We start from the raw sequence: 13,680 nt of genomic DNA, 5'->3' as shown, positions 1-13,680 counted from the left end.
AATCTTCCAATAAAGAAAAGCCCTGGACCAGATGGCTTCACTGGTTTTACCAAACATGTAAAGATGAATTCAAAAATTCTTCCAAAATTCTTCAAAAAGAAAACCAACAGGAGGGAACGTTCCCAAACTTATAAGGCCAGCATTACCCTAATACCAAAGCTAGAAAAGGGCACTACTAGAAAACTACAGTCCAATATACCTGATGAATATAGATGCAAAAGTTCTGAACAAAATACCAGCAAACCAAATTTAGCAACACACTAGTAAGAGGATCATTCACCATGATGAATTGGGATTTATCCCTTGGACACAAGGATTGTTCAACACCCACAAATCAATGTGATACATCACATTAATAGAACGAAAAAAAATCAATGATCATCTCAATAGCCACACAAACATTTGACAAAATTCAACATCTGTTCATGATATAAACTCAACAAATAAGTATAGAAGGAATGTGCCTCAACATAATAAAGGCCACATATTACAAACATAGCTAACATCATACTCATGAAAGGTTGAAAGTTTTTCCTCTAAGATCAGTAATAAGACAAGAGTGCCCACTCTCACCAGTCCTATTCAACATAGCACTAAAAGTCCTAGTTAGAGCAGTTAGGCAAGCAAAAGAAATAAAAGTCATCAGAATTGGAAAGGAAGAAGTAAAATTGTCTCTATTTGCAGATAACATGACTTTATATGTAGAAAATCCTACAGATTCCACCAAAAAATGTTAGATGTAAACAAATGTAGTAAAGATGCAGAATAACAAAATTTACAAAAAGCAGTAGCATTTCTATACACTAACAATGAATTATCTGAAAAATAAAATAATTCCATTTATAATAGTATTAAAAAGAGTAAAATGCACAGGAATAAATTTAACCAAAGAGGTGAAAGATCTCTACTTTGAAAACTACAAGACACAGATGAAAGAAATCAAAGAAGAAACAAATGGAAAGGTATCTCAAGTTCATGGACTGGAAGAATCAATATTGTTAAAATGTCAATATTACTAAAAGCCACCTACAGACTCAATGCAATCCCCAAGATTCCAAGGACATTTTTTTACACAAGTAAAAGAATCCTAAAATTTGTATGGAACCACAAAAGACCCCAAATACCAAAGCAATCCAGAGGAAAAAAAATAAAGTGGAAAGCATTACACTTCCTGATTTCAAGCCATATTGTAAAGCTATATGTGGTTGCCAAAGGGGAGGTGATGAGGGGATAGGGAAAAATATCAATTTAAATAAAATAGAGTAATCAGAACAGTATGGCACTGGCATAAAAACACACGTGGACCAATAGAACAAAATCAAGAGCCCAGAGATAAATCCATGCATATATGGTCAATTAATATTTGACAGGAGAGCCAAGAGTACTTCATGGAGAAAAGACGGTCTTCAGTAAATGGTTCTGGGATAATTGGATATTCACATGTAAAATAATCAAACTAGACTCCTTCTCCACTCACAAAAATTAAATGGATTAAAGACTTAACTGTAAGACCAGAAACCATAAAACTCCTAGAGGAAAACGTAGGGGAAAAAGCTCCTTGACATGGGTCTTGGCAATGAATTTTTGGCTATGACAACGAAAACACAAGCAACAAAATTAGGACTACGTTAAACTAAGAAATATACGTAAGAAGAAACGTTTGATAAATATAAACATTTTATGTCTAGCCTGCTGTTAACACAATCTTACAAATTCATTGGTAGGTTTGTAGTACATGGAGAACACAATTTAATAGACATCTCTAGATATAAATAGCTGACAACTAATAAGAAAGTTAGTTGGAGATCTGAGATTAAGTCCTGGAAAATTTCTACTGGGAATAGAAAGTACTCAACTTCCTGTCCTTTTCCTGCACCAGCACCACCACACTTACTTCCCCTACACATACCCATCCATCCTAACTAACCGTTGCCTTCCCATCTGAGGAAGAGATGGACTTCTGCCCCAAAGTGTCTGGATTTATCACTTTAAACTATTCAAAGGCCTCGCCTGTCTTTATTAATAAAACATTTATCATAATTTTTAACCCTTTCTTAAGAATCAAAGCGCCATCTCTTTCATATAGAATTTTCCCCATGTCTCCAAGCCTGCTCTTTCTTCTATTCTGTGTTCTCTGCTTGCTGCTGCTTCAAAAAGTTGAGAGAAGAGCATGTATCAAAAGGAGTTTCAGAACATGTCATCCTGTCCTTTTGCTGTGGGATCAGGCAGGAAATTTCTGGGAACCGCAAATGCTCTGCACCCAAAGGATAAAAACAAAATTTTAAAAATCAACTGAGGTGGAACACTTCCTAACTCATTCTGTGAGGCTAGCACTACTCTGATACCAAAGTCAGAAAAACACCACAAGAAAACAACAAAATAATATACCCTTTACAAATATAAATGCAAAAATCCTCAACAAAATATTAACAAACTGAATCCAATAACATTAAAAGGATTATACACCATGACTAAATAGAATTTATCCCAGGAGTGCAAGGGTGGTTCATCATAACAAAATCAATGTAATATAACACATTAATAAAAACAAAGGGAGGGAAAAACATGTGACCTTCTTGATACAGAAAAAGTATCTGACAATACCCAGCATCCTTTCATAACACTCAGAAAACTAGAAATAGAAGTGACTTCCTCAACCTGGCAAATGGCATTTATCTTAAATCCCACAGCTAAGGTACTCGATGGTAACAGACTGAAAGCTTTCCCTCTAAGATCAGACCCAAGAAAAGGAAGCCCACTTTCATCAATGTTGTTCAACACTGTGCTGAAAGTTCTAGCCAAAGCAATTAGGGGAGAAAAAAAGCATCAAACCTGGAAAAGAAGTAAAACTATCTCTATTTGTAGATGTCATGATTCTAGATACAGAAATTCCCAACAAATCAACAGGAAATCTAGAGCTTAAAAAATTCACAAAGTCTCAGGGTACCAGATTAACACACAAAAATAAGTTGTGCTTCTAAATACTAGCAATGAACAATCCAAAAGGATATTAAGAAAACAATCTCATTTTGAACATCCAAAAGAATATAATATCTAGGAAGAAATTTAACCAAGGAGGTGAAAGATGTGTGCACTGAAAACTACAAAACACTATTGAAATTAAACGGAAAAATCTCTGTGCTCATGGATTAGAAGATCTAATATTGTAAAGATGGCAATACTTAGCCAAAGCAATTTACAGATACAATGCAATCTCTATCAAAATCCCAACAGCTTTATCCTCCAAATCACATGAAATCACAAGGGACCCCAAAGAGCCAAAACAATCTTGAAAAATAAGAAAGTTGGAGGATCACACTTCCCAATTTAAAAAGTTAACTACTATAGTAATCAAAAGAGTGTGGTTCTGGCGTAAGATAGACATAGAGACCAATGGAATTGAATTGAGCCCAGGAATAAACCTTTTTTTGTTTGTGTTTTGCTGTGTACTGGATGGCAAGTGCCTGATACTTTTAACTTTATTTTTTACATAAAAAAATACTCACCATTTTGTGTGTGTGTGTGTGATCAGAGTACCTGATTCTATTCCCTCAGCAAATTTCCAGTATTCAGTACATTACCGTAGTCATCGAGTTGTACATTAGATGTCTAGACTTCTTCATCTTACAGATCTACAATTTTGTGCTCTTAGACTAACATCTCCCCATTTTTTCCCACTTCCCCTCCCTTAGCACCCACTGTTCTACTCTTTACTTCTATGTATTTAACTCTCTTAAATTCCACATATAAGTGAGATCATGCTTTTTTTCCTTCTGTGTCTGACTTATCTGACTTATGTCCTCCAGGCTCAACCATGTTGTCGCGATAACATAATTTCTTTTTCAAGGCTAAATAATATTCATATTCATACACACACACACACACAAACACACACACACACTCACACACAGACACGTTTTTAACCCATTCTCTGATGAATAGACACTGAGGTTGTTTCTATGTCTTGCTTGTTAATAATGCTGCAATTAACATGGGAGTGCAGATATCATCTCTTCAAGGCACTGATTTCATTTCCTCTGGGTAGATACCCAGAAGAGGAATTGTTAAATCATATGGTAATTCTATTTTTAATTTTTTGAGGAACTGCCATACTGTTTTCCATAGAGGCTGTACTAACTTACAATCTCAAAAGTAACACATATGTTCCCTTTTCTCTACATTCTCACGCAGCACTTCTTGTCTCTTGTCTTTTTGATAATATCTATCCTAACAAGTATAAGGTTAATATCTCATTGCGGTTTTGATTTGAATTTCTTTGATGATTAGTGATGCTGAGCACCTTTTCGTATCACCTGTTAGCCATTTGTATGTCTTCTTTGGAAAAATCTCTTCAGTTCCTCTGCCCATGTTTTGGTTGGATTGTTTTTCTGCTATTGAGGTGTATCAGGTCTGACAATTAAGTTTGAGAACTTGTTGCAACGACGTTGCTAACCTTTTTTTGGTATCAGAAGGATTATTCATTAGGACTTTATATCAACGGGACAGTTAAACAAGTTTACTATTTGAAAGTGCTGAAAAGGCTGTGTGAAAAAGCTAGACAACCATAACTTTTCGCCAACAATTCATGGCTCTTGCCATCACGTCAATGCACCAGCTCACTGTCCATTAGGGAGTTTTTAGCCAGTCAACAAATAACTGTATTGGAACACCCTCCCTAATCATCTGATCTTGTCCCCAATGACTTCTTTCTTTATCTGAAGATGAAGGAAATATTGAAAGAAAGATATTCTGATGACATTCAGGACAGCAAGGGTAATACGACAGCTCTGATGGCCATTCCAGAAAAAGAGTTCCAAAATTGCTTTGAAGGGTGGACTAGGTGCTGGCATCAGTGAATAACTTCCCAAGGGGAGTACTTCAAAGATGACCATAGTGATATTCAGTAATGAGGTATGTAGCACTTTTTCTAGGATGAGTTCGCAAACTTAATTGTCAGACCTCATATGAGTTCCTTACATATTTTGGACATTAAACTCTTATCAGATGTATGGTTTACAAATATTTCCATTCTGTAAGTTGTCTTTTCATTTTGTTCATGGTTTCTTTTGCTGTGCAGAAGCTTTTCAGTGTGATGCAGTCCCACTTGTTTATTTTTACTTTTGCAGCCTGAGTTTTTGGTGCCACAGCCAAGGCCAATGTCAAGGAGATTTTTCCCTATTTTTCTTTTAGGAGTTTTTACAGTTTCAGGTCTTATGTTTAAGTCTTTAATCCATTTTTAGTTATTTTTGTGAATAGTGTGTGATAAGGATCCAATTTCATTATTTTTCATGTTGCTGTCCAGTTTTCCCAACACTATTTATCAAAGAGACTATCTTTTTCCCCATAATGTATTCTTGACACCCTTGTCAAAAATTAGTTGAACATATATACTCGAGTGTATTTCTAGGCTCTCTATTCTGTTCCACTGGGGTCTGTGTTTTTATGCCAGTACCACACTGCTTTGATTACTATAGCTTTGTAATATAATTTGAAATCAGGAAGTGTGATGCCTCCAACTCTGTTCTTTCCCAACATTGCTTCAGTTATTCAAGGTCTTTTGTGGATCCATATAAATTTTAGAATTTTTTTTTCTATTTCTGCGAAAATGTTATTGGAATTTTGATAGGGATTGCATTGATCTGTATGTGTATCACTTTGGGTATTATGAACATTTAACAGTATTAATTCTTCCAATCCACAAGCACAAAATATCTTTCCATTTATTTTTTTTCTTCAACTTCTTTCATCAACTGCCAATTGATTTTTGACAAGAGTCCCAAGGCAATTAAATGGGGAAAGAATAGTCTCTGCAACAAATATCCAGTTGTCCCAACACAAACATGCTGTGGAGTTCGACTCTCACCTCGTACAATATACAAAAATTAACTTAAAATCAATAACCAAAACATAAAAGCCAAACTATAAAACTCTTTAAACATAGAGGCAAATTCTTATGACCTTGGATTTGACAATGGTTTCTTAGATACCAAAAAGCTTGAGTAAACAAAGAAAAAATGAGATAACTTGGACTTCATCAAAATTAAAAATCAAACTTCTGCACGAAAACACATTATCAAGAAAGTGGAAAGATAACCTACAGTATGCAAGGAAATACTGCAAATCATATATCTGAAAAGGTTCTAGTATCCAGAATGTATAAAGAACAACCACAACTCAACTACAAAACGACAAACCCAATTTTTAAAACGGACAAAGAGCTTGAATATACATTTCTTCAAAATTACACAAATGTCCAAAAAACACATGAAAAGATGTTCATGTCATTAGCCATCAGGAAAATGCAAATCGAAAGCACAATAAAAAACCACTTCACATCCCCTAAATGTCTATAATTTTAAAATGAAAGAGAACAAAGAAAATAAGTGTTTCAGGGAATGTGGAGAAAAGGAACCCTTGTGTGTTGCTGGTGGGAATATAAAATGAATGGTGCAGCCGCTGTTGAAAACAGTCTGGCAGTTCCTCAGTAAGTTAAATAGAATTACCGTATGACCCAGCAATTCCATTCCTAAGTATATACCCAAAAGAAGTGAAATGAGAACTCAAACAAATACTTGTACAGGAACATTCATAGTAGCACTATTCACAATAGTCAAACGGTAGAAACTATCTAAGTTCATCAGTGAATGAATGGATAAACAAAATGGTACATACATACAATGGAATATTACTCATTCATAAAAAGGAATGAAGTACTGGTACATGCTACAATACGATGAACCTCAAAAACATGCTAAGTGAAAGAAGCCAGACACAAAGCCACATATTGTATGATTACATTTATATGAAATATTCAAAACAGAAAACTCCATTGAGACAGAAAGCAAATGGTGTTTGGCAGAGGCAAGGAGGAAGAGGGGTGAGGACTGCCTACTTAAAGGGTGCAGGATTTCCTTTTGGGGTTATGAAAATGTTTTGGAACTTGATCAAAGTGGTGGTTGTAAAACATAGTGAATGTACTAAATGGCATAGAATGATACACTGTAGTGCAGGGGATCCTGCCGACTTCGCCATGTGTCATGCAGGGTGTCAGGCGGGGTCTGTGGGGTCTCTGGTCCCGCTCCCCACATAAGAACGCAGGACACGGTGAGGCCAAAAAGGAACACCCACGGAGCCATAGGTAGGGGAGTCATACCACTATACTCTCGCTGGCGGCTGGGTTGGAGACACAGGAACCAGGAGCCACACAATTCTCACCCCTCACTGCGCCGCTTGCAGACTCAGCCACCATCTTCTTGCTAGCTCCCCCATTTTCTGCTAGCCCAGCCACGGCAGTTATATTCATGGCTAATGGCTCACTGGTTACAGCTGACGGCCAACTAGCCACAGCTGATGGCCATTTGATCACAGTCGACTGGCCATTTACTACCTGAGCCAGCACCTTTCTATGTGAGGCCGAGAGCCTGGAAACTGCTTTTTGGGGCTCTGTCCCCACATACACTTCAAAATGGTTCATTTTATATTATGTGAATTTTATCTTAAGTTTTAAAATGGGGCAAGGGGAATAATCCAAAAGCCTTTCTCAGGTTAAAACGTTTCCAGGAAATTAAAGCCAGAATAGATGGATTTACTGTCAAGTGAACTACTGAAAACCCCTACAGAGCTCTCCACTCCTAGTTCCCTGCAGCCCCATACATTTTACCCAGAGCCACCCAGTGGCAGCAGGGCCGCTGGTCATCTAAGGGAGCTTCAGCCATCCTCATAATCTGCATCCCCTTCTCCGTTTTTGACACAATTGATGTTTTCTCAATATTACTTATGATGTTTTAAGAATTTAACTTCAAGGCCAATCACCTAGCCTTCCCAAACCCCTTTTATATACAAATTCAATTCTGCCTCTACACTATTCTTTATAAATAACACCAATGATCACGTAACTCCTCAGCTTAAAAATCCATAGCTCCTCTTTACCTACAGAATGACATCTAGATAGCAAAGCCCGTAATTTGTAGTCCTCTTAAACCTGGTCCCCATCCAACCTTTCCACCCTGGTGTCCCATTATTTGCCTTCATTGACCCTACTATAATTCATTTTTTCCAAAAATGTTTCATGCATTTTTTTTTCTTCATATTTTCCCCCTCGGCCTGGAAAACACTTCCCAATGCCTCTGTTCTTCAACTTTAATTCTATTTAACCTTCAATACCCAGTTGATGACTACCTTAGCTAGAATTCTTTGAAAAAATCCCCATAGCGTTGTATATGAATCTCTCTTATGGCGATTATTCTCTACTTTTTGTTTTTTTAATTTATTGGGGTGACAATTGTTAGTGAAATTATATAGATTTCAGGTGTACAATTCTGTATTACATCATCTATAAATCCCATTGTGTGTTCACCACCCAGAGTCAGTTCTCCTTCCATCACCATATATTTGATCCCCTTTTACCCTTATTAAGATGTATCTCAGAGCCTTAGTATCCATATCTGTAAAACAGATATGTAAATTATAGGACATCTCCCTGTTCTCAGACAATGCTTATTCTTTTGTACCTCTGTGCCTTTCCAAGTGCTAAACCAATCACCAATCTCTATACCTGCCCCCATGCTTTTTCACTTTTGGTGTCTGTAAAATATACCCATTATTCCAAATTACTCTCGCAATCACAATAGTATGAAAATGGGTAAGCTTCCTCAAGAGGTAGTGAATTCTGGTGGAAACAGAGATTATACTTATGAGTGTAATCATCAGAAATGCTACAAAGATTATATATACCAGATAAGGACAGAGAAAAATCTTTAGTTTCCTTGTAACTTTGAAACTGAGAGGATGTCTATTTTTGTAGAAAAAGCATTGGATATTTACTCACTGACATAGAAAGATAAAAACTTCAAGGCAAAAATCTTGGAAAAAGTGACCTGAAAAACACTCATATAACCACATGTATGTATGCACGTGTATGTTTACACACCCACACACATTGAATACATTGCAATTTAACGGTGATTATCACTGGGGAGGAGACTGAAAGTAGTGGAGAAATGAAGGAGAACTTAAACATTTGATTTTTTACACTTATCTTGTTTAAATCTTTTACAAGTCTGTATTCAAATTCTACTTGGCCTTTAAACAAAACAAACAAACAAAACACTGAGTGGACACAATGCTATGACTCAGTCTGTCCAGGTCAGACAGGAAACGAGATGCTTGCTACTCCGGGATCAGACCAATGACATTGCCATCAGCACAGCCTGCTAATAAAAAAAACACAGTGCTTTCGTGCAGTCCCGCATTAGAATCTACTTATAAGCTGTGAGGAAGAAGTAGGACAGAAATTGACCTTCATAGAAAAGCTGAGAATCAGAGTTAGAAAGGGTTCGGAGAAATCCTTATACATGGTAGAACTGAGTTTAGAGGCAAAGTCTTTGGGTTTGAAATTCTGGCTCTTTTCACTATACCACACTACGCAACAGTCATGTGGCTTTCAACAAGATAATGACCTACTACCTTTTATTGTCAGAGCTGCTAAAGATTAAAAGCTCCAAGGACTCATTGCCTTAAACCTGTCTGGACATCATTATACCAGAAATACTGGTGTAACAGGACCTAGCATAATTATCAATGATTATCACGAATTTTCCATTTCTACTAAGCTAAACACGCATATTCCAACAGACCAATCAGGCAGTGTAATCCATTGTGGGTTTGTAGGACCCAATGAATAACACCTCATTTACTCAAATCCGGAACCAATAAAGGGTGAAAGGAGTCATCACAGATAGCACCTTTATTATTGATAAATGCTTTAGAGGACAACACTTATTTCCTAATACTGAATCCCAGAATGAACCAAACGTTACCACTCTGTCATTGGACATACTGAAACACCAAGGCTGGTTCCTGTGATGCCCAAATCACAGACAAGCATAGAACACTCTCTTCAGGCAGGCTGGCTCCCAGAAAGGAAGAAGAATAAAGATGAGATTGAGTTATTAGGCATACTGGAGTTTCTCCCCCAAAAACAGCAAGAAGGGAAGTACAGGGACAAAGAGAACACCTTCTATGCTGAAGGAAACCTCAGAAGATAGGACTAAATGTTCTCCTTTAAAACAATTCTTCCTAAATTTTTGTGAAGAATAAGACTAATGGTTACCGTACACCAGTGGTTCTTAAAGGCTGGTCCAAGAACCTCTGAGGGTCCCTGAGACACTTTTGGGGCTCTGAAAATTCAAAAATAATACTAAGATGTTATTTGCCATGTTCACTGATGGTGCAAATATGATGATGGTAAAACTGCTGATATCTTTGCGTAAATCGAGGTAGTAGCATCAAGTACAATAGCAGCTATATCCATCACTGTCACATACTCTCAGTAAGAAAATTGCCACTTGCATGTAAGAATGTTCTTGATAAAGCAGTAAAATTTTTAATAAATTGGATCCTTGGGTAGACATCATTTTATGTGACAAAATGGGAAGTACACATAAAGTGCTTATGCTACATACAAAAATACGATGATTGTTTCAAGGAAAATCACTTGTGTAACTGAACTGCAATCTGAAATTGCTTTTTTCATGGAACAGCTTTTTTACGTAAAAGAATAACTGACAGAAATACTGACAGATAATACATGGATGTAAAGTATAGCATAGGGAACACAGTGACTAATATAACTATCTATGGTGCCAGGTGGGTGCTAACTAGACTTCTCAGGGGGATCACTTCATAAATTAATGTCTAACCATTATGTTACACACTTGAAACTAATATATCGAATATCAGTGGTAATTTAAAAAAATTTTTGTTTTTAACTCAGAAAAAAATACTCAAGAGACTTAAGTACTTGGCAGTCATTCTCTAGAAGTGTCTGACAAATCTGGCAGTCTTTGTAGCTAATAATAAAAATCAAGCTTTTCAGCAAAACTTAAAATTTTAGAAACTGCATCCAACACTGTGAGCTTAAGAGCCTTACCAATACTTAGACTTGCCCTAATGATATAGGTGGTGAGAACAAATGTGATTTTTTTGATACTGAGTAATGAAATGTGTGAACATCTGGGAAATCTGCATAATTCAGTAAATGGGTATTTTCCAAATGACCAATGCATGATGGTACAAGATTATGCATGGGTTAAAGATCCATTCCAAGAGCATGATTCACCATTGGATCTCAACATCCTAACAGAAAACAGAGTTCACTGAATAGTAAAAAGATCAGTGGTTGCCAAGTGTTAGCTGGGAGAGAAGGATTAACAGGTGAAGCAGAGATTTTTTAGGGCAGTGAAACTATTCTGTGTGATATTACAATGGTGGGTACATGTCATTATACATCTGTCAAAACCCAAAGAATGTACATCAAGAGTGAACCTTAATTTATACTGAGACTTTGGGTGATAATGATGTGTCAATGTAGGTTCCCCAATTATAACAAATGGACTCTTCTGGTAAGAGAGGTTGGCAGTGGGGGAGGTTGTGTACATGGGACACTGTTTCTTCTGCTCCAATTTGCAGTGAACCTAAAATTACTCTAAAAAATAAAATTATACATTTTTAAAATTTAACTTAATTTTCTTAAAAGATCACTGATATAATTTTAGATTCCACACTCCAACTATCTTTAAGGAACTACCCACTTATCAAGTTTTGGTGTAGCATCAAAGAATATCCACAATTATCTGAAAAAATCTCCTTCCTTTGCCAAATACTTACTCTGAAAGGCTGAATTGTCTTCATATACTTCAACCAAAACAACATATTATAAAAGATTAGGTGCAAAAGCACATAGGAGAATCCAACTGACTTCTATTAAGCCAGACATCAAAGAGTTTTGCCAAAACGTAAAACAATGCCATTCTTTTCACTAAATTTTTAAAATATTTTTTTATAAAAAAGCAGTGCTACCTTACTGTGCTACCTTAATGTACATGTAATGTGCATTGTTTTATTTTTTAAACATGAATTTTTTTAAATGAACTCATATTTTTTAAATTTAATTTCTAATATGGTAAATATCAATAGGTACAACCCACATAAACACAAGCTCTTGTGGTCCTCAAAATTATTTTTAGGATTGTAAAAGGGGTTCTGAGACCAAAATGTTTAAGAACTGCTACTATGCACTAACAGGTTTATTTTATATATAGTTGGGGATACTGCTATAGTGGGGTCGAAATCCCCACTTATAGAAAAAAAATTTAAGTCTGTCTTCAAAGCAGCAAGACAGCGGTCCTTTGATTTATGGAATCGCAGTCAACCAAGAGTCTCTTAAGTTGTTAGTGTGAAGCAGAAGACAGAACCCTACTCAGCTCCAGCACTTGTGCCTTCTCCAGAGAGAACATGGCAAACTACCAACACGGAAGCAAGAGGCCTAACAAATGATAGTTAAGAAAAGGATACTTAAGAAAAAAAGAAATAGAGAAGTATTTCCAAACATAAGTAGGAAAGTCAAAAACTGAAGTGTGGTTTAGCAACAGATTAAAACTTAAAAAGGTTAAATGTTTTGGAGTCATTCCCACACATACCATATATACATTTCACAGTCCACCACCAATTATCTCCAGCAATCTGTATCATTTCACTGAGCCTAAATTTCCACATTTACAAAAAAGGGATAACATCTCTCCTAGGACTTTAAGGGTTAAATAAAGCAATATATAAACCTAACAAAAAATCTGACATTCATCTATTTATTTGTTCAACATGATGAATACCTGTTATGACACTGATTATCATTAGGAGGGCAAAAAGAATAAGAAGCTCAAACCTTACTCTCTAATCTAGGTACACAGAATTCAGCAAGTGGATAAAATGTTAATTATATTACCATTTACTTCGATGTTATGCAATGTTTTTACTGAATGCAAAACAGTTCTTGTACAATATTAAAACTGACGAGCTGAATAAAACCAAGTTAAGATAAACTCTCAAATGAACAGAACTCAAAAAGTTATAGTTCTTATGGTAGATCCAGCCCATGCAATTAAAAAAAAACATGAATATAACTTAATAGGAAATTGTTCCAGAAAGCACAATCTAAGGCGTCAAGTAGATCGTGTTCAAATTTTACTTTGCAGTTGTTGAAAGGAGTAGCGCTAACATGTTTTGATGTATTTAGTACCCTGTATTAGTTAGCGAGGGCTGCTGTAACAAAGTACCGGGCTAGGTGGTTTAAACAACAGAAATTTATTTTCTGGTAGCTGGAAGTTCAAGATCAAGATGCTGGAAGATTTGGTTTCTTCTGAGGCTTCTCACCTTGGCTTGTTGATGGCCATCTTGTTTTGGAATCTTCACATGGTCCTCTCACTGAGTGTGAGTCCTAATCTCTTCTTACAAGGACGATTTATATTGGGTAGGGCTCATATAATCTCATTTTACCTTAGTTATCTCTTTAAAGACCCTACCTCCAAACACAGTCACATTCTGAGATCCTGGGGGTTAGGACTTCAACATAGGAATTTTGTAGAGACACAATTCAGCCCCTAACACATCTTAATTGTTTACAAAATCTAGGACAGTGCCTGGCACATGGTGAATCCTCAATCTGTACTATTACTAAGCAAATATAAAAAAGAGAACAGTTTCTAAAAAGATTGAATTTCCTCTTTACATTCCTTCTATAATGGCAAGAAGAAACTTCCCCTCATTTACGTGGTCTTGCACCCCATGTATGCATTGTGGACTTAATAAACGAATCAGGACATCAAGAAGGAAATAAAGGCAAGA

The sequence above is a fragment of the Rhinolophus ferrumequinum genome, chromosome 11, assembly GCF_004115265.2.
Source record: "Rhinolophus ferrumequinum isolate MPI-CBG mRhiFer1 chromosome 11, mRhiFer1_v1.p, whole genome shotgun sequence".
NCBI lineage: Eukaryota > Metazoa > Chordata > Mammalia > Chiroptera > Rhinolophidae > Rhinolophus > Rhinolophus ferrumequinum.
The sequence above is the reverse complement of the archived record's forward strand: the minus strand, read 5'-3'. Positions refer to the sequence as shown.